General features: G+C 39.5%; 1 protein-coding gene across 3 annotated transcripts in view; it reads right to left on the minus strand.

The window, feature by feature from the left end:
* Ica1 (islet cell autoantigen 1) overlaps positions 1–7,500 on the minus strand; it is a 145,656-nt gene extending 138,156 nt beyond the window's left edge. The window contains exons 1-2 of one of the 3 annotated variants that reach the window (XM_042696084.1): positions 7,042–7,233; positions 5,381–5,508 (exon numbers count right to left, since the gene is read on the minus strand). The gene's annotated coding sequence lies outside the window, so the exon portion shown is untranslated. Of the gene's footprint in view, positions 1–5,380; positions 5,509–7,041; positions 7,234–7,406 lie in introns of those variants that run through there. The other 2 variants (XM_042696086.1, XM_042696085.1) reach the window with 2 other exon arrangements.
* Between the last annotated feature and the right edge of the window lie 12,723 nt (positions 7,501–20,223).

Genomic DNA, 20,223 nt, shown 5'->3' on the forward strand with positions numbered 1-20,223 from the left:
GCATGAGGCCCTGAACTCGATTCCATAGCACCACATACACAGAAAAAGCCAGAAGTGGCACTGTGGCTTAAGTGATAAAGCACTAGCCTTGAGCTGAAGAGCTGAGGGACAGCACCCAGGCCTAGAGTTCAGGCCCCTCAACCAACAAAAAACAAACAAGCAAGCAAACAAACAAAAAAACAACAGTCAGAAAGTAAAAACCACTTATGTTCCTATCTTGAGGTTCATTTTGCTTAACATCATCTTATAGGTCATATGTACATAGCTTTTGACCTGCTCTGCCTATTCTAGACATATACTAGTTATTACAAATAAGGGAAACCATGGGACCTATGTTTCTTTGGGCCTGGCTTACTTCACTTAATATAATTTTTTCTAAGTCTTTCCATTTCCTAACAAATGGGGCGCTGTCATTCTTTCTCATGGAGGCATGTGTGTGTAGATGCATTCATCTACTGAGGGGTATCTGGGTTAATTCCATATCTTAGCTATGGTAAATAATGCTGCAGTAAACATAGTTGTGCTGGTAGCTTTTGGATACTACAATGTTTACATCAGTGTTCCACAGTTAAGCACATCTACAACCTAGTCATTCTCTCTGCAGTTCCTATGTTAATCACCAGCCCATGGAGTAGTTTATATAGAGAATTTAACTTCCTTCCTATCTCTTGCAGCCACATCTCCAAGTTATCGCCATTCTTTCTCCTGAAATGTGCCTTTTCTGTCTTTACAAGTAGAGCTTAATGTAGATGATCAGAGGCAACACCATCCCTGTATCTATTTGCCCACTGCACTCATTACACTGTGGCCTGCATGATGACTGTCAAACGAAAATCTAATCCGACTGTTCTCTGTCACTGAAAAATCCTGAACTTCTTGGCAAAATAAAACAAACTCTGTCCCACTTGCCATAGTCTCGGTTCCTTTGATAATACTACTGGTTTTTCATACAGAAGAAATTTCTCGTCATTTCAGTCACATGGAGCTTCTCTACATACACTCTATCATTTCATCACTTTGCAACAGTTCTCTCACTTGGGATGCTCTTCCCTTCCTCTATTCACTGAGTCAACTTACAACTTATCTCCAGATTCAACTCGACTGTCACTTCCTCCAAAGCTCTGCTATCTCCTCAAGAGATCTTCATTCCTTTCCTTTCTATAGAAGCAGAAACTACCCCCATGATGGAATGTACTTCCATTGCTGTCCTGCAATAAGCTAATTACATCTGCATTTCCTTTTTCCAGCTGTTGGTCCTCTTGGGGAAAGCACCCTAAAGCTCATGTTTTTCTGCTTAGTTCCAAACACAGCACGTGAAACACAGTACATATAGAGCAGGAAGCTAGAGAAAGGGCTGCCACTGTGGCTTGCCAGTCATCGAGCATGTTACATGGAAGAAATACTGGATACCATGACTTTTACCTCTCAACACTATCAAGGGTCCAATCACTGCATTTTGAAAGTGAGAAAATAAGCTTGAGTCAATACCTAGTAAACTCAAGCCTACTTTTGTCTTTTGAGTGGTTTTTAACCACTCCACATGACTCTTGGATAATGGACTATTTCTATAAAAAGCCTCACCCAATCACAGGCTCAAGTGCAGTTTGTCCAAAGCCCCTGTCACTATGGTGCTGCTCTACACAATCAATCCTGCAATTATTTGAAGGACTCGTCAGAGTTCCAACCAATAAAGAGAGGGAATAACATTTGTCAAATTAGTTGCTATCTGTTGAAGGATTCCCAACCCAGGAACTATCACACAGGAGGATGAATTTCCTGTACATACAATTAGGTTTCAGACATCAATATCCCTGCTCTATTCTGGGAACATAGAGGCAGGAATGAGTGATAGTGGTGATGGTAAGTGGTGGGGTGAATTTTGAAATGTGTGTCCTTGGGAAGGAGTTAGGGTACTTTAAGTCATGCCTCATACAAATTTTCTTACGACCTGGATACAGTGGGCCTTCCTACTTTTAAATCTAGAATTAATCTAGAATTAAAATCAGAAGTAATAGTGCCTGTTATCTCTGCATTCTGTGGTCCATCATGGAATACTATTTCGTGTTTCCCACTTCATAGTACTATATCACATTTAACTTTTTTTCAATCTTTAATTTCATGTGTTCTCTGCTAATCTGTTCTAACACTGACACTGATAGTGTTCCTTAACACCTTTTGAAAATCAGATCTCTGTTTTCTCCAATTCTACAACTATCCAGCACATAATTAAGATTGATGTTTACACCGATCAGTGTATCAATCCTCCCAACTGATAGATGATCACAATTGTCACAAGTCCTCAGCTGCTAAAGAACACACTTGCAGAAGGTTTCAGACAAAAAGACCATCTACTAGTATTCTAGACCCCAGTACATGTGGATACTCTCCTGATCCTCTTCCTATTCCCAATCCTTGTTTATCTGCTGAATTCCTACTGATGATTCAAGGTTTTACTCATATACCACTTCCTTTAAGAACATTCTTGGGTCTTATTAGCCCTCTTTCCTGCCTGAGTATGGTCAGTGTCTCTGCCCTGGGTTTCATCTCCCCACTGTGCCCCTCTCTATTCCTTCCTGCATTTGTGGAAAAGTAACTATAAGCTATACAGATGCAACAAATACATGTTGCCTACTGAGAAAGAGACTCATTTCTCTAATTTGGTCAAAGGATTAATGAATGATGACATCTGAGATGGGAGAATATGACAATTGTCATCATTGGTACATGATGTAGTGCATCATTTCTCCCTTTCTCTGGGCTTACCTCTGGACAGGGAGCTGGCACTCCTCAGACACTAAAGTGTATCATTTACCCACAGCAATGCTTATCTTCTCAACATTGCCAAGTTGACATCATCCCCACTTTACGATGAAGCTCAAAATCAATTATCATAAGTAATTGGCATACCAGTCACCAAGATGGAAGGCTTTCTTTTCAAACTATGGTCTGTGATATATAGTCATCTTCGCTTGGGGAGATTTGTTGGTATTTGTGAAAATCATTTTGTAATCCAAAACTAGACAAACAAAAACACAAACCCATATTAAGTTTGGATTCTGGAGTAGTGAAAGTGGAGCCAGCTAGGATTGATAGTGGCTCCAACACAGTTCCATCATAAGCATTTTCCAGGGCAAGTTATGCCTGTAGTCTTAATTTTACCAGAGAGATTGGAGATGACCTCAAAGAGGATGAATACTAAGTAAGATCATATTTGTTTGCCAAAGTTCTTTGTTAAGGAAGAAGACTAGTGACCAATTTGGAGTGCCATACTAGGTAGTTTGGTTCAGTATTCTCAAACAGCAGAGGAGAACCCTTAGCAGTTAACAGGAGATAGGGGAAGCCAGGCTAATAATTCACATTTAACAGGCCCCAAATGATTATTTGAAGCAGTTAATTTAGATTTGAATTCCTGGAGTCTAAATAGGAGATGATAAGCAAGAAATAATTTGGGGTTTCTTGTTTTTTTATTTTATTTAGGTCTGAGATTAGCACTAGGTACCCGCTGCTTTCGCTCATTGGCTAGCATTCTATCAACCATAATTCTGGATTTCTAACAAGCTGACCAGAGAAGTTTCTTGCTGATTTACAGACCACTCTGAAGGGCTTAGAAGACCAACCTCTACAGGAACAGAGACTTAGCTTTGTTCTGGAACATAGATGGCCTACCTTTATAGATTGTGATTGTACAACTTGAGAGTACATTTTTTTTTCAAAGGACAAGCTCTTAGTTCTAATGCAAAGCCATCTCAAATGTTCAAAGCCATTGAATATAATCCCAATAACAAGTAAAGCAATAGCAACCCTTTCAGATACAGAGAACACATAAGATTCACATGTGCAAGAATAATCCATTGCTAATTCTTGAGTCCTATTCACCATGAAAATAACATGTAAATATATATATGTGATTTCTAAACTCTACCCTAACCCCATAAGTTGGATAGTCCAATTCTAAAAATAAGGCAATAGCAACTTCGAGAGCTCTTAAGTTATCTGCTAAAAGATCACACAGCTAGCTGCTACCCATTGTAGCTGGGATTCTGTGTTTGCCATTTTTGATCACCGTGACTAAAGAACTAACAAAATTATCTCAAAGGAGGAAGGATGCATATGGTTCACGGTTTCACAGGTTTTGTCCTATGGATGGATGCGTCCATCTGCGTGTGATGAGGCAGAACATGATAGCAGGAGAGCATGGCAGAACACAGCTACTTACGTCGTGGCAGCCAGGAAGCTGGACTACCGGAAGGAGAAGGGCAGGCACAAGATATACCCTTCAAAGACATACTCTGCAGTGACCTGCTTCTTCCATGCAGGCCCCACCTCCCAATAATATCATCAAATTAAAAATCACTCAATGGATTCAATTTATTTTGTTAGAGCCTCCAGGATTCAATCATTTACCCAAGACTTTATCTTCTAGACACTGTACTAGAGATCAAGCTATGAACACATGAACCTTTCAGAAGACACTTGATATGTAAACAACAGGTTCTGATCCAAGTTAGGATCAAGTTAGGATCCAAAAGCTGTGTGTTCTGGATACCTTTCCCAAAGTGCTAGGTATGACTCCAATATGAAACACAACTGATTGGGAATCAAGAAAAATGTGAGAAAAGAAAATGTCTGTGGCTATTAGGCTTTACTGCAGCAGCTTCTGGGTGGGTGTGGAGGAGGTGGAAGTAAGACTCTTTAACTGGTAATCTACTTTATTAACACGTGTGAACTGCATCTTGACCACAGATTCCCCAAATCTGATAATGCAGATGGAAAGGACACTCAGTGGCCAGTGGGCTGACCACAATGCTGTTACTCTTAGGTTTCTAGATGTCAGCTGCAACCAGTAAAGAGGAAATATCTTTCCAGACCCTGGTGGCCTATAAACTTCCCCACCCTTCTAATAAACCCTAGTTTACCCTAGTAAGTCTTGTCACAGTTGCCCCGCCTTACCTCCCTGTGGTAAAATTGCTTAGTCCTGGGGGGGGGGGCGTGAAGTGGAGAGGGGGGAGGGAATGTAGCTTAGTCAAATACTTTGAAACAGCAGCAATGTTGAAGTTTTCTACTGAGTAATAAAATTTGCTTGTTTCCTGAGGAGAGATATGCACAACAATAAAGATTCTTAGAGAAAGCAGTCAGGGAGATTTCTATTTAAGTATACCAAATGGAAGCAAGGGAACCGCTTTACAAAATAAACCACCAGGCAATTTATCAGCCATGTGGTTGGCATTCAGTGATCCTTGAATGGAGAACCCAAGGTCAGTTTTTCTAATCTCAGGTTTCTCCACTATTATTAACAGCAATATGTAGTTTAACTGGTGTTTCCTATCTAGACAAACACACTACCACTTGAGCCATGCCCCCAGCCCTTTCTTTCTCACACCTGTCCTGGAACTCCAGCTCCTCCTCCCTCAGCCTCTCAAGCAGCTAGGATTACAGGCATGCATGATGCCAGCACCATGATGTATCTGGTTCTAAGCTTTCACCTTTAATAACAGTGCAAGTATTTAACTATGTCACAGAAAAGATCAAATAAGCAAGTAACATCTCTTACAATTAAAAAATATATTTGTCTAAAATGAAACAGTGGTATTTGAGCCATTAAAGATTCCAGACCGGTTTTGTTCCTTAATGATATTCTCTACAAAGAATGTTTCAAAAATAAAGACTGAAACCCAAAAAGAAAAATTTTGGCTTGAAAACTCGCTTTAAAAGCAATTTTAAAATATGTGTGTGTGTGTGTGTGTGTGTGTGTGTGTGTGTGTTCAACAGAAACTGAGTCTGGAACAAGGATAAAAGTAATAAACATTTGCTACTTCACTCCTCAACAATTCACATCTCAGATCTCAACCAGCAAGCCACAGAAATCAGTTTGAGTGATTTTTTTTTTTTTTTCTGGAGAGACTTTACTGAAATATGGGGGCACGAACCAATCTTCAATGAGTCAAAACTTACAGGACCTTAATGCTTTACATGTCTTTCTTCCTCCACTGAACAGCATTTTCAAACAAGTATTTCCCTGGCCCTGAAGATTTCTCCAATTCCCAGATTTCGGTGACTTAAGGCTACCACTCAGGATAATGGACAAAACACTTTCTTGTGCCGGTACATTTTTAATGCTACAGGAAAGCAGTGAGTATGTTGTTTTCTAAACTATCATTCTCTCCAACCAAGCAGTTAATTCCATATGCCAACATACGGGCGCAGTGCTTTAAAGACCCTGAAGAGCAATTGGGAGGCTTTGAGGTACTTTAAATGAAAAGATAGTGGGAAAGGTTAGGCCGAGAGCCGCTAGGGGAAAGGCTGGCATAATAACAGGATATGCTCACTTCTAGAGGAAACAGGAGCTGCAAGAGCCGCGGGGCAGGAAAGGCGGAGTCAGCAGCAAGCGCCCAAAGGAAACGCGCGCGCGACGGTTTTCAGGAACCTGGCCTGCTCGGGCACTCTGGCTCCAGTCTGGTCAGACTGGCGAGCATCTAACCCGCAGGGTGCCGAGTCAGACCTCGGGGCTCCAGGGATTAGTCATTAAAAAGAAAGAAAATCAAAAAGTACCCATTTGCTCTCGGCCGCCCCGGCCAAAATCCTCGCAATGGGATTTAAGCGAAAAGGCAAAACACCGGGCGCCGCGGCAGGTGAACTCGGCAACAAGTGATCCCACAAGGGACTTGGGGGGTCCTCGGGCCGCCGCGTCCGGGAGCGTGGGGTGGGTGTGGAGGCAGGTGCTCGCAGCGCGCGCCGGAGCCCCGGGCGCGTCCCTCCCGCTCTCCCAGGGCTGACGCACGCTCTCATGGCGCGCGCATCCTCCAGACCTTCCCAGGCCTGAGGGAAGAGGCGGGGGAGGGGAAGGGGCTGCTGTGCTTTCCCCCCCCCACCGGGATCAGGTGCCCCAGAAGGCGGCCTGCCTGTCACCCCCGCCCGCAGGGGGCAGGGGAGGGTAACCTGGGGGCCCGCCCTCGCCCCCCCATGGCCCGATTGCCAGATGTGTCCCGCTGCAGCACACAGCCCGCCCGGCGCGCCCTCGCCCCGGCCCCGGAGGACAGGTACCTCGGAGCCCCGGCCCCCACAGGAGCCTCGGGGCCGCGGTCGGAGCGTCTCTCCAGGTCCCTCGCCCGACGTCAGCGTCAGCAGGAGGCGAGGGAAGGGGCGTGGGGAGCGCAGGAGCAGGCCCTTCCTGCAGCGGCCGCTGCCAGCCGGAATCGCAGCCCGCAGAGCCCGTGCGCGCCGCAGCGCAGCGCAGCGCAGCGGCCGGGGCGGAGCGGGCACCTTCGCTTCTCCGCCTGTGCCCGCGGCCTGGGAGCTGCCACCACCTCGTCTCCCCCCCAGTACATGCCTCTTCTAGGGACTGCGGTGGGGTGACCCCTCCTAGCAGGACCCCAGAGCAGAAGGCAAGCGGAGTGCCATACTCTCACCTTGTTTGGAGCAGATCAGGGATGGGGGGAGGGGGGTAGTTCTCGCTCTCTCTCAACTCCCTGGGGTCTTTCCTTGACCCCCCATCTCCTGGGGTATCCCTGGCCCGACCCAGCAGCCTAGGATGGCTCCGCCCCTGCTTTCCCGCAGGTGTTCCACGTGTCCATGACATTGGCGTCACAATGATCTGGCTACAGGTGGAAGCTGAAGCAAAAGCCCCAGAATTCCCTGTGGGTAGGGTGTAGTGCGTGCTACTTCCTACCACCTTAGAATGGGCTGTTTTTAGGGGCAGGAGATTTCATGATTTCCATGCCAGTGAAAGTCTGAGAGGCCTGTTCTTGGAAACCAAGTCTGAGATTAAATGAAAAAAAAGTCTGTTTAACAAACACAATCAAGCAACAGCAATAACAGCACAGCGGTGTTTGTACATTTATCCATGTTTGTCACACCCATATGTTTTGTCTTTTTTCACGCCTGTTTTGGGTGCAACAATTTCAACGTCTTTGTCACCGGGAAAGGATGAGGCCTTTGTGTATGGTATACTTTGCAGACCACAAGAAGAAAAAGCATCAACATTAACTGTGCTGAAATGAATCCCAATGCCCATCGCTGGTTATGTATTTACAAACGAAGTTCATTGATAGTTAGTGGTTGAAAGAATTTAGCAAAGGTGGGATGAAACATAATTATTAAGGACGCAAAATGAGCTGAAAGCTAGGGCGAACAAGAGCTGGACTTTCCCTATGTACCAGGCACATGTTTTGAGTGCTTTACATTTCATCCTCACAACATCCCAATATTGTAGGTAGAATTATTTTACAGATGAAGATACTACCAAGAGTGCCATAAAGAGATTACTGCATGCTATAATGGTCAGTTGTAGAGTGCATGCCTCGAATGTTTAAGGCCCTGGGTTTGATTCTCTGGCACTGTAAAAACAATAAACAAAACAATAATAACAAAAACCATCATTATAGTACTGATTGGGACTTGTAAGAACCACTTAAGAAAGAATGGTGTTTGAAAGAGTGTTAAGTTTTATCTCAATTAAATGCTATTTCCTATGTTAGAGATAATAAATGGCTGGCTGTATCTGTCAGTTAACTGAAGCATCGAGAAAATACTAGATATCCTGGGAAAAAAAATCCAGACTATAATGTTCTTTTTCCTTTCAGGTGTGGTTTGCTAGTTGCTTGAAAACTTAAGTTTTCAAGGGTTGGTTTTGAGGTAAATATTTAGGTTTGTTACAAGAGAGTCAGTAGAATGGCAAGTCAGTAGTGTGTACAAGAAACCTCTCAAAATGCAGATAATTTGAACACAAGCATTAGAGAGAAATGATTGAAAAAAAAGTCTGATTAATACCTAACTATTCAGTTGTCCTTTACCTTTCTAATAGTGAAGGTAACAACTTGGCGGTGAGTCCAGCGGTCTATCATAGAGGTTAAAAGACAATGTCTAAAGGGGATAAAAAATGCCAGACGAGTACTAAATGTCAATTGGACACCAAATTTCTTAGTAAATGTCTGCTTATCTTACATTGTCTCTGTGTATACATTTCCTTCCCATTTAAAAAGATGCCTCAGCCAAGTGCTGGTTGCTTATACCTGTAATCCTAGCTATGCATGAGTCTGAGATCTGAGGATTGGGGTTTGAAAAGTCTGTGAAACTCTCATGTCCAATTAACCTGCAAAAAATGAGGAGTAGAGCTGTGGCTCAAGTGGTAGAGTGCCAGGATTGAGTGAAAAAGCCAAGCAAGAATAAAAGGCCCTAAGTTCAAGTCCCAGTACCAGCACACACACACACACACACACACACACACACACAATAAAAATAAAGTTGCCCTATCTCTAGCACTTCCATTCTTTTGAGGATTTCAAGTTGTTTTCACCTTGCAGAGCATGCACAAGGTGCTAGTGAGAATTTGAACCAATTCCTAAAGAGAATGGTTATTGAATGATGGGATTTGAAATTAGGGAATAAGTACAATTTTCAGAGTGCAACAGAAGGACAAAGAGAACCTCCTTACAGATTTAAAATGCTTCTGAGATGGTATGCATTAAGAATGCTGCTAGGTTACCATTAACAGATTACAGTGAATTAGGTGAAAAAGTTTTATTTTCTGTCACCTAAAAGAAATAGAAAGTTAGGCAATGTAAGGCTGGAGTCATGTCTTTTATGTCATCTCCTTCTCTCCTTCTACATCTTCAGCAGAATATGTTTAAAGGTAAATGAAGATGGAAATGTGGAGAAATAAAAACCTTCGTATACACTGCTGGAGGCAATGGACATGGTGCAGCCAATTCAGAAATCAGTTTGGCAGTTCCTCAAACCATTTTATATAATTGCCATGTGACTCAGCAGTTCCATTCCCAGATGGATACTCAAGAGAAATGAAAACATATGACCCCCCCCAAATACATATGAGTATCTATAACAAAATATTCGAAATAGCTGAATTTTGCAAAAGTGCATCAATGGACAAATGAAGTATATTCACATTATGGATCATTGTTTGGCCTCAAAAGAAAACAAAGTATTGATACATACTACAACTTAGACAAACCTTGAAAATATTATGTTGCATGGAACAAGCCAGTTATCAAAAGCTCTATATCATAGTACTCCCTTTATCTGGAGTCCAGAGAAGAAAATATTATACAGATAAAAAGAGTATTATGATCCTTGAGGGTTAGAGAGAGATGGGGAATATGTAGTGTGCTGAAGGGAGTGGTTTGTTTTTGCATGATGGAGATATTCTAAAATTGATAGTAATAATGCTTTCACGTACCTGAGCATATATTGAAAAGTACTGAATCATGCATTTTATGATTTATTGTGAATCATAAGTTATATTAGATACATCTCATAGCTGTATAAAAAGAAGCAAAAATAGTGTTCATTTCTTTAACACATACTGTACATCAATACTTGTAACAGGAACAGTTCCAGGGAACAACAACATTAAGATCAAGCATGTAAATTTATCTCAGATTTCTTAATGCTATCCAAACCAATTCTATTGGCCCTAAGAAGCTAAATATGAGGAAACAGGACAGAAAGCCAGTTTGTGGGAGAGAGAACATTCTCAGGCCCATTCATTGGATATCTCTTGATGGTAGGATAGGAAGTTAATGCTGCACACGTATTTTGCAGATATGTTCTAATCTTATACCATGTCAGCATTATTTTAATGGAAGAATAAGCAAACAGTCCCTGTAGATAAGAACATAGATAATAAGTTTATGGAACTGGATTTAACATAAGGACAGTAAAATGACATTTTGCTCTGGGAAGCAATACTAATGGAGGACATCATCAGAAGTAAAATGAAAGCTATTTTTCACCCTCATTCCTAACCTCCAATAAAAACCAAAAAGTTAGGATTCTGGCACCACACTTCAAATTTCCAACTTAATTCTTAAAAAGAACACAGATTTATGAAACATTTTTAAATTAATAATTACTTTGAGTGAGCAATTTACTTGAAGAAAACTAGTTTTTATAAAGTAAATTAGGTTTTCAGGATACTTACAGATACCTTTAGGTATTTCTAAAGCCCTTTAATGTTTACTAAATTACTATGTTTTTCTGGCCATTAGGTCATCTAGAGGGAAGTAGATTAACAATATACTTTAACTCTTGTGGCTGGAACATTGTCATATTTTTAATACACAGGAATGTGGATTTATTTGGTTCAAGTGAGAATTCATAGTCCATCTCTGATTATAAAATCAATGGTCATATATATGTATATATATATACATGTATATAAGTGTACTTATTAACATATAATATATAATCAACTTTAGTGAATTATTGATATATATCTTTAATATTTTAAATGCTCCTTATGCTCTCAACCAATATGAGCAAATGAGGCAGAATGTTCTTCTTTCTCTTGGCAAATGGGCACATAAGGCAAATGAATGTTCTAGGATTCATCCAGACAGATATTTATAGTCTCCTATAACTGTGAAGTCCTTTTATTTCCTGACTCATCTTTGGCAACATTGTATGCACTCATTGTGCCTGGCTCATAGCAGGGGATGTTAAGATAGAGTTTAAGCCATGGTTATTATTAATGTGTTTAATAACAGTCACTCATACGGATCTCTGCGAATATCAAATAATAAGAAACAAATTACATTTCCATCACAGTTTCTGGGAGATTAAAAATAGATAATCTATAAGAATGAGCTTTGGGAAGTGGTGTTATTGCTCAGATGGTAGCACATTCACCTTGAGCTGAAGAGTTCAGGGACAGCACCCAGGCACAGAGTTCAAGCCCCACAACTGACAAAAAAAAAAGTATATATAAGAAAGAGCTTTGGAAAACATGTTGTTTAAAAATTAGGGTTGAAATTATTATCTGGCTTTTGTTAGTGTTAGAGATTTAAGGAAAGATTAAATATATTTTATTACACAAATTGGATATTTATTCCTGAATTGTGCAATATTTTAAGAAGAATTGGATATACTCAGGAACATGGATTAACTTTCATGACCAATTTGGGTTTAATTTCTGTAATATTTATGTTCTCCATGTAGCAAAACAAAGCTTTCATTGTACCCTCTGTTGAGCTGCTGATATCTTTAAACACATTGGTTTGTGCATATGAAAATAGAGCAAATGTTTAATTAGTAGCATCACTTCAGTTAATTAAAATTAACTTCATTTCTCTTTAAAATTAAGGCTATCATGGAAAGAAGAGTTTTATTTACCCTCAGGAAAAGGTAATTATGTTCATTGTCACATCATTTTCGACTTCTCCATGAAATAATTCAGTTCTCTACCCCTCTATGTCCAGTGTCAGCCAATGAAATTTCCTTTCCTTTCCCTTCCCCCCCTCTCCCCTCCCTGCCTTTTCTTGTGTGAGTGTCAGGCTTAAACTTAGGGCCTGGGACCTGTCCTGGGACCTGTCCCTGAGCATTTTTTTTTTCTCAAGGCCACACCTCCACTGGTGGCTTTTGGTGAATTGGAGATAAGAGTCTTATAGACTTTCCTGCCCTGGCTGGCTTCAAACCTCAGATTACAGGTGTGAGTCACCCATGCTCAGCATTTAGCCACTGGAATTTCTCCAAGACAACACTGGTGGTGTATTGAAATGGTACATCTTAGGAGCTATAGGTGGAGAATTTTATCTGTTATGTACCATGAAGTGTAATTCTGCTTCTGATTAGGAACTATGCCAAGGTTGGGAAGACCTTAGTCTAGAGTTCACAGCTATACTCTGGTCTTGAAAAAGAGAATGCTCATAATCTCTTGAAGATTAATATCACCTAGTGAAGGAGTGCTTCACTGAAAGATTAGGGTGGAAGTTCTAGGCCCTTGGGATCACTTTTCTCTATATACAGGAATAGGTAAAGATCTAGGATGTAGACAAATGTAGCACAGGTAAGCATGAGCCAAACGTGGAGTGGAGCCAGAGGCTGGATTAGGACTACGGCTTCATTTCCTCTTAATCCAATTCATTTTTTTTCATTTAGTTGTAGTTCAGCCATAAACTTGCTTTGACAGAGACAATGATTTCCCCAATATTAACTCTTAGCATAGCATAAGTTTTTACTGAGTATATAATTTCCCAGTTTAAAACTGTGTTTTTGTTGCTGCAAGGTGTGACCTAGTTTTAGCCAACAGAATGTGATGGGAAGACACAACTATAACTTTTGGGTCATACCCTTAAAAATAGCACATGTGAATCTCTTCCTTCTCTCTTTTCCATTGGGTGGCTCACCTTTGAGCATGGAGGCAACGCATTGGGAATAGCAAGGATCTCTGATCTCCTAAACTGCCATTCTGCTCTGATCTTCCTGACTAGATTATTTTGTGAGAAGGAAGTTGTTAGAGTCTGGATCTCAAATGTTCCTTGAAGTCCATTGTCACTGGCCTGTGGCATTATTGAAAGTAGTAGAACTTTAGGAGGTGTAGCCTGGGCAAAGTAAGTTTAATAATTGGCAATGTGTCCTTGAAGGGAGTATTGGGGTTCTTGCCCTCTCTCTCTTTACTTCCTGACCACCATGAGGTAAGCAACTATTTTCCATCACAATCTCCCCATCATGATGTTTTGCCTCACTACAGACCCCCACCCAACACAGTGAACTGACCACAATAAACCTTTCCTCCATACACATTTATTATCTAGTATATTTTGTTACAGAGACATTAAGTAGGGTAGGACAGAATAAAGCTGAATATTACTGAAACCACTATATTTTTGGATGGCATTATAAGAATAGCCTTTATCCTAGCGCATCTCATATGCATGAGCTAATTAATACTCAACTGAATACTTGAGGGGGAAGTCTGCAGACCTCGGGAGTGCTCTCTCCGACAATTTCTCTTCTCTGTTACTTTGTAGGTTGGCTACACCACATGCCCATCTCCACATCTTCCACTTAGAGAGACTGCCCTGCTCTGTCTCTGTCCTCTTCCTTCTAACCTATACTGGAAGTTTTTGCCAGGTGGCAATTAGGAAAAGTCATAATGTTTGTCTTATCTGTCTCCAAGAATCTCTTCTTTATATAATGGCCAATGATCTGAATGACTTTGGATCTATTTTAATTATTTCAGATGAGAGCATAAATCTACTTCTTGTTATTCCATTTTGATGAGAAGTAAAATTCCCTATATTAATAAATTTGCATTATTCATTTTCTTAATCAATGTATTTTATATGCATTACTACTATTTTGTGGGAGAGGCTCTAGAAATCTTTTTTACAGCAGCCTTATAAACACTCCACTTGAAAAGGTCAGGAACAGGCAATTCGTAAAAGCACAGTTGATATTGCAAATATTAAATCATCATTATTCAATGTGAAGACATTTTGAAAAACTTATATGGGCAAACATGAAAGACATAATGCTGGAGCAGATGAGGATAGGAGACATCATATTTTACACATAAACTGAGCATAAGGATAAAAGTCTTACAAACCTTTTTGGAAGTCACTCTATCAGTGTTACAAAATGCTAATGGTGATCATACTGAGATTAGAATAACAGCATTGTTTAAAACACCAAAAACTTTAAAATAATAAATTGTCCATCTAAAGGAAGGATTAAGCCGCGCACTGGTGGCTCATGCCTGTGCCTGTAATCCCAGCTACTCAGGAGGCTGAGATCTGAGGATCGCGGTTCAAAGCCAGCCCGGGCAGGAAAGTCCGTGAAACTCTTATCTCCAATAAACCACCAGAAAACTGGAAGTGGCTGTGTATCTCAAGTGGTAGAGTGCTAGCCTTGAACTGAATTGCTAAGGGACAGCGCTCAGGCCCAGAGTTGCAGGCCCATGACCAACAACAACAACAACAACAAAAATCTAAAGGAAGGATTAGCTAAATTATGGTACATGTACATATAGATACATTAACATAGTGATTTTTGAAAAAGTGAGGTCAATATGTTCCTTTTTTAAAAGTGAAAATAGCAGTGTACACAACACCATATAAATCATGATTCTGCTTATGCAAATATTTTACAAGTAACATCAAGTCTTGTAATGATTCTCACTAAACTGTTAACTGAAGCTGTTTGTAAAGAGCAATCCCCTTTGGGGCAGAGTTTGGAAGGAGGAGGAAAGTTGTATTTTCACTTATCATCTTTGGTAATGTTTAGCTTTTTTTCCTTTTTACAGTGTACATCTGATGTTATATAATTAGTCAAAACAATGCTTTGAGTTTTGACACCAGAAAAAAAATAGGTGAATTCACATATGAAGAAAGACTGTTTTATATGGTCTCCAAAATTAAATTTTATGATTAGCCTAGTGCAAGTACTAAAAATCTAGGACATTCTTCTCCCCTGATGTTATCATTAAAATGAACATGACTTAGGGAAACCTTAGATATTCTCCAATGGGAGACCATTCCACTAGCTCAAGCTCTTCTTATGTTTCCTCATATTTCATATTTATTTTTTGATGAGTTCTTGATCTGGTATACCAAAAGCCTGGACAAGATAGACAGAAGTGAATTTTGAAAGCTCATCACCTCTGTGGGGTCTGACATTGTCAGAATTGGATTCCAGACATCATTACATAGAGAACTTATTTGTTCACTCAATAGACATATATTATCTCAAACCTGATATGACTGAGCAATATTTTCCTCCCCAAAGCTCTGGGTTATTATCTTGGCAAGCTTAAAAACCTCAGAATTATTTTGAATTCCTTCCTAGTAGTTTACCTCATGTACTCAATTGTTAAGTTCTGGCTCATTGTAAGTTTATGATTCACTACAAGAAATTACAGTTGTTTTTATAATGTGTCTCAACAATTATGTTTATTTTTCCCAATTTATTTCCATTTTGACTATGTCTTGCCTGGAATATAAAATTCTTTCCATTTAGGATTATGTATTTCAATCAATATTTAATTAGTGTAGATTATCACAAAATTACTTGTAAAACTTACTTTTTCAATCTACTTTATGGTAAGAATTAAGTGTGTAGATAGGCATGTGTGTGTGTGCGCGCGTGCGCGCGCGCAAGCGCGCACAGTGAATCATGGCTAGAATGGGGAATAACATGAAAAATAATAGAAGATAGAGTCTATGTCTTAGACTTACTCAACTATGAAGATAGCTGCATAATATTTTGATTGGCTTCAGTTCCATCTGCAAAATTTTCTAAAGCTTACATCAAAATCAATTGCCTAATCAAGAAATTCCAGACTTTTATCGGTTCTAATTGCCTTATTCATTCTGCAGCACAGGTTTCTGCTTGTCCGTTCCTATTCACCATTCCCACATTCACCCAAGAATGAGTACAGCCTCCAGTTGCCCAAACCAAACTTTTCACTGGAAGTGTTGTTCAATTCCTAGTTTGGAGTCTGCCAGAAACTTCCATCTCTCCTTACCACCACCTCCCATGATACTTGAATTAAAAATAAAAATAAAAAAATTCTCCCAGCTCCTTATTTGTGCTTTCAATGAATGCTTGCTGAAGCCAAAACTTTCTCAACTAGGAAAACAAAGACTATTGGATGGGAAACCCAGGCCCAGCTCAAACACTTGGCATTTTCCAATGAGATGTTTGTATGCATTTGGATACGTTAGGGTAAGCACTTTGTCTTATTCATCCTGTGTGCCCTCTAGTATGTCTGTGACAGTGCATTGGATAACATCTTTTCTGCTTAATAAAAATTTTGTTGAATTAACAAATGAGTGGATTTTGCATACAGCTAGATCTTTTGAAGATAGTTTTCTTGATCTTGTTTTGGTAAAGTCTCTTTATCAATTCTTCATGTTTTCTTATATAAAACTTCCATATTCGGAAACATATTAGTGTTATGGTTTGATAATTATTTTGTTGTTGTTGTTGGTCATGGGGATTGAACTCTGGGCCTGGTCACTATCCCTCATCTCTTTAGCTCAAGGCAAGTGCTCTACCACTTGAGCCACAATGCCACTTCCGGTTTTCTGCTGGTTAATTGGAGATAAGAATCTCATGTACTTTCCTTGCCAGGGCTGGCTTCGAACCGAGATCCTTGGATCTCAGCCTCTTGAGTAGCTAGGATTATAGGCCTGAGTCACCAGTGCCTGGCGTGTTTTGATAATCTTTCTGATAAGATTTTCCAAACTTATTTTATCCTAAGGAATCAGGTAAATGCTTGTGAAATAGTCACATTTTTCAAGGACCTTCTAATTCAGGAAACTTTGTGGAGGGTCCAACTAATGCTGGTAATTCTAATGGCCAAAAGAACTAGAAAACACTGTTCTATTGTGTAACTCAGTATTAGACGAGCACAGCATGTCAAATATGATTCACTGAGTATTATCTTGACATTGAAACACTTAAGCTTTAAGTTTGTTAATTATCATTTAGATGATTTAGATCTTGTGTAGTATTTCACAAATTTGTCTATATAGTAGAATCATATTGACAAATTCCAAAACTCAAGCCACCTCCAAACCAGTAAAATGTCAATCAGTATGATTGTGACACAGGTGTCAGTGTTTTTGAAACTCTCAGATCTCTATAAGAAGCCAATTTTGGGAACTACTGGGGTACTGTTTACTGTTTCTGAGACTTATTTACAGATAAAACATTGACAACACTCATTATAAAAATTCATTGGGAACTAATCTGATTAGTGCACGTGACTATAAGGTACTTAGAAATGACAACGCTCTATGTAAATCTAGTGCATTGTAGTTTTGGCCTCAAAATATTTAAGATTTCTAGCTTTGGCTAGGTGAATGCAAAGGAAGGATTGACAGGATCTACCTGCAAAATTCTACAAGGAAGTTGGTGTTCTTTTTGTGTTTCATCTTTTGAAAATACTGGTAGGTATGCTATTATTCAGATCAAGTCTGGTTCTGTGACCCTGAGGGGCGTGTCCAAGCATTGCTTGTTAAGCTGGAAACAATGAAGATCTATTAGCGTCTCTTGCCAGTCCAAGCCAGGTATCCCGGGACAAAGTAGATACAGTAAATATTTTTTGGTTTACACTGAAGAAATCACCCCTTTCTTTGCTCTCCCCTTCCTGCTTTTCCACCTCTATTCTCTTTTTCTCAACTTTATCTTTTCATTCTGATGTGTTGATTTGAGGTCCATTTTTAAACCAACACCATTTTAAAGCAAAGTCCATTTTAATGTAGAATAGATTTAAACATCAGAAAAGAAAACAAATTTGTAATCTCAAATTATATCAATAATAATTACATCACTCAGTTAATTTTTTAAATTACAGTAATAGCAAATTTGATAATTTACTTAGGTTAAATATTTTTATTTCAATATATAATTGTATTTGGTCTTTCTTAAGTTTCACGACTACATTATTTCCAGCAGTTGACGTCATCTGCAAGCATCTTAACACATCCCTAGGCTTCATCTGTTTTTTTGCTTTGTTTTTTTAAATTTCAAATAAAGTACTTTTGTTCTGTAGAATGCACAGTACGTGATTTTCTACTAAAACATGTTGGATTGGTACAAACATATTAAGGATTTATCGTTTGATTTTTGTATTTGATATTTTATGTCCTAAGGAGTGGGGGGTGAGGGGGGTAGGGGAAACAAAGGAGGAGGCAGCAATGCTTGATAAGAAATGCACTCATTACCTTGCCCATGTAATTGTAATCCCTCTGTACGGTATTTTCACAATAAAAAAAAGAAACTTGTAAATTATTAATCACTTACATGGTAAGTCAGTGCTGAATCAGCATTACTTAAAACCTATAGGAGATTAAGACTACACTTTAAAATAAAGAAATTAGATTATGAGAAAAGTTGGCAAGTTGATTAATATCTTCCCTGTCTTTGCTTAAGATTGCAATTATGCATAAAATTCTTGGTCCACTTCCCATCTCCCCAGATTGATAAACACACAAGTTGTGCTGATTATTGTGATTTGGAAAGGAAAACTAACTGCAAAGCACTAAATCACTGCTGTTTAAATAAGAACTTTAATCTTACTGGTACCATTTCTACCTGTGTTTAGGCATCATTATTTCTCATACAATTATGGAAATTGCCCTTCCTCTTGGAATTACTAAAGTTAGAGCAATCTTTACAAAGTAAAAATGTAATTATTTCTTTCCCTGTATTTAAAATCTTCTGGTGGTTCCATATAAGGTGGCTATCTCTTGCTCTAGCCATCCAGAATTGTTTTCATGCAAATGAAATTATTATTATTGTTTAGATTGAGTAGATGTTGTCCAGGCTGAAGCCTTAAACTCCTGGGCTCAAGTAAACCTCTTGGTCTGCTGCCTGACCTTCTAGAGTAGGTAGGAGTGAAATGATCAACCACTATATCAGAAACATTCTTTTGTTTTATCTTGTTTTGTTTTTCTTTTTTGTTGTTTTGTTTTGTAACACTGTCTTCCTAGGTAACCCAGCTTGGCCTCAAACTTGTGAACTCCCAAATGCTAGGATTACAGGCATGTACACCATGCCATGTACACCGATTGAGATGATTACTATTAGAGGTGCAAGAGCAAATTCTTCCTGGGGAAGAGAAGCTAGGAGCAGAAACAAAGTTCACCATGAGGAAGAGTGAAACCAGGAGAAGCAGTCTGGCTTCTAGGTAGGGAGCATCCTGGGAATGATATTAGAAACCCTTGCTCAGTTTGTACCTTGGCTGTAGACCTGCTGATTGACGTTACCTTAGGTTATAGTACATCCCAATAAGCACCCGCCCCTTATATCTTAGAAGTAGGTTTTTATACTGCAAATAAAAGATATTAGACTGGAGTTTTAGCTAAGGACTTGCCTGTCATGCTCAAGGCTATGGATTTAATTCCTACCAAATGAAACAAAAGTTACTGATTAGGTGACCTGACTTATCAATTTAGTCTTCACAAAACCTTTAGGAATCTGCTCTGCTACAGGTAGCAGAAGGTACAGCAACTAGAATTAAGTAATAAAGGCATTGTCTTTTTTCATACACCACGAAATGTAGACAAAGACAACAGTTCCAAGGATAATTTATCAGATCAACTAAATGATAGTGACATGGTTAGTGCTTTGTCATTTTGGGACTTTTTCCTTGACCCTAGAATGACTATATAGCATCCCCTTAGATCACCACGGCCATAACTGGGTTACATGCCCAACTCTAGACCCATAGATGTAAAGTAAAACAAAACAAAACAAAAAAAACCCTGACTCTTTCTGTCTTTAAATCAAGAGGTCTTTTCCCCTTACCAAAGGTCTAGTTAGTAGAGAAAAGGCAGTAGGCTTGGTGCAGGTAAGAAATTTTATTTACCACAAGCATATTTTTCCATTATTTCGTTCTCTACTCATCTCACCTGAGTAGCATTCTTCTACCAAGTGATTTGGAGGATTCTTCAAACAGTTTTACATTTCAGAATTCTGCCT

The sequence above is a fragment of the Dipodomys spectabilis genome, unplaced genomic scaffold (genome assembly GCF_019054845.1).
Source record: "Dipodomys spectabilis isolate Male_0828 unplaced genomic scaffold, ASM1905484v1 ptg000197l, whole genome shotgun sequence".
Taxonomy (NCBI): Eukaryota; Metazoa; Chordata; class Mammalia; order Rodentia; family Heteromyidae; genus Dipodomys; species Dipodomys spectabilis.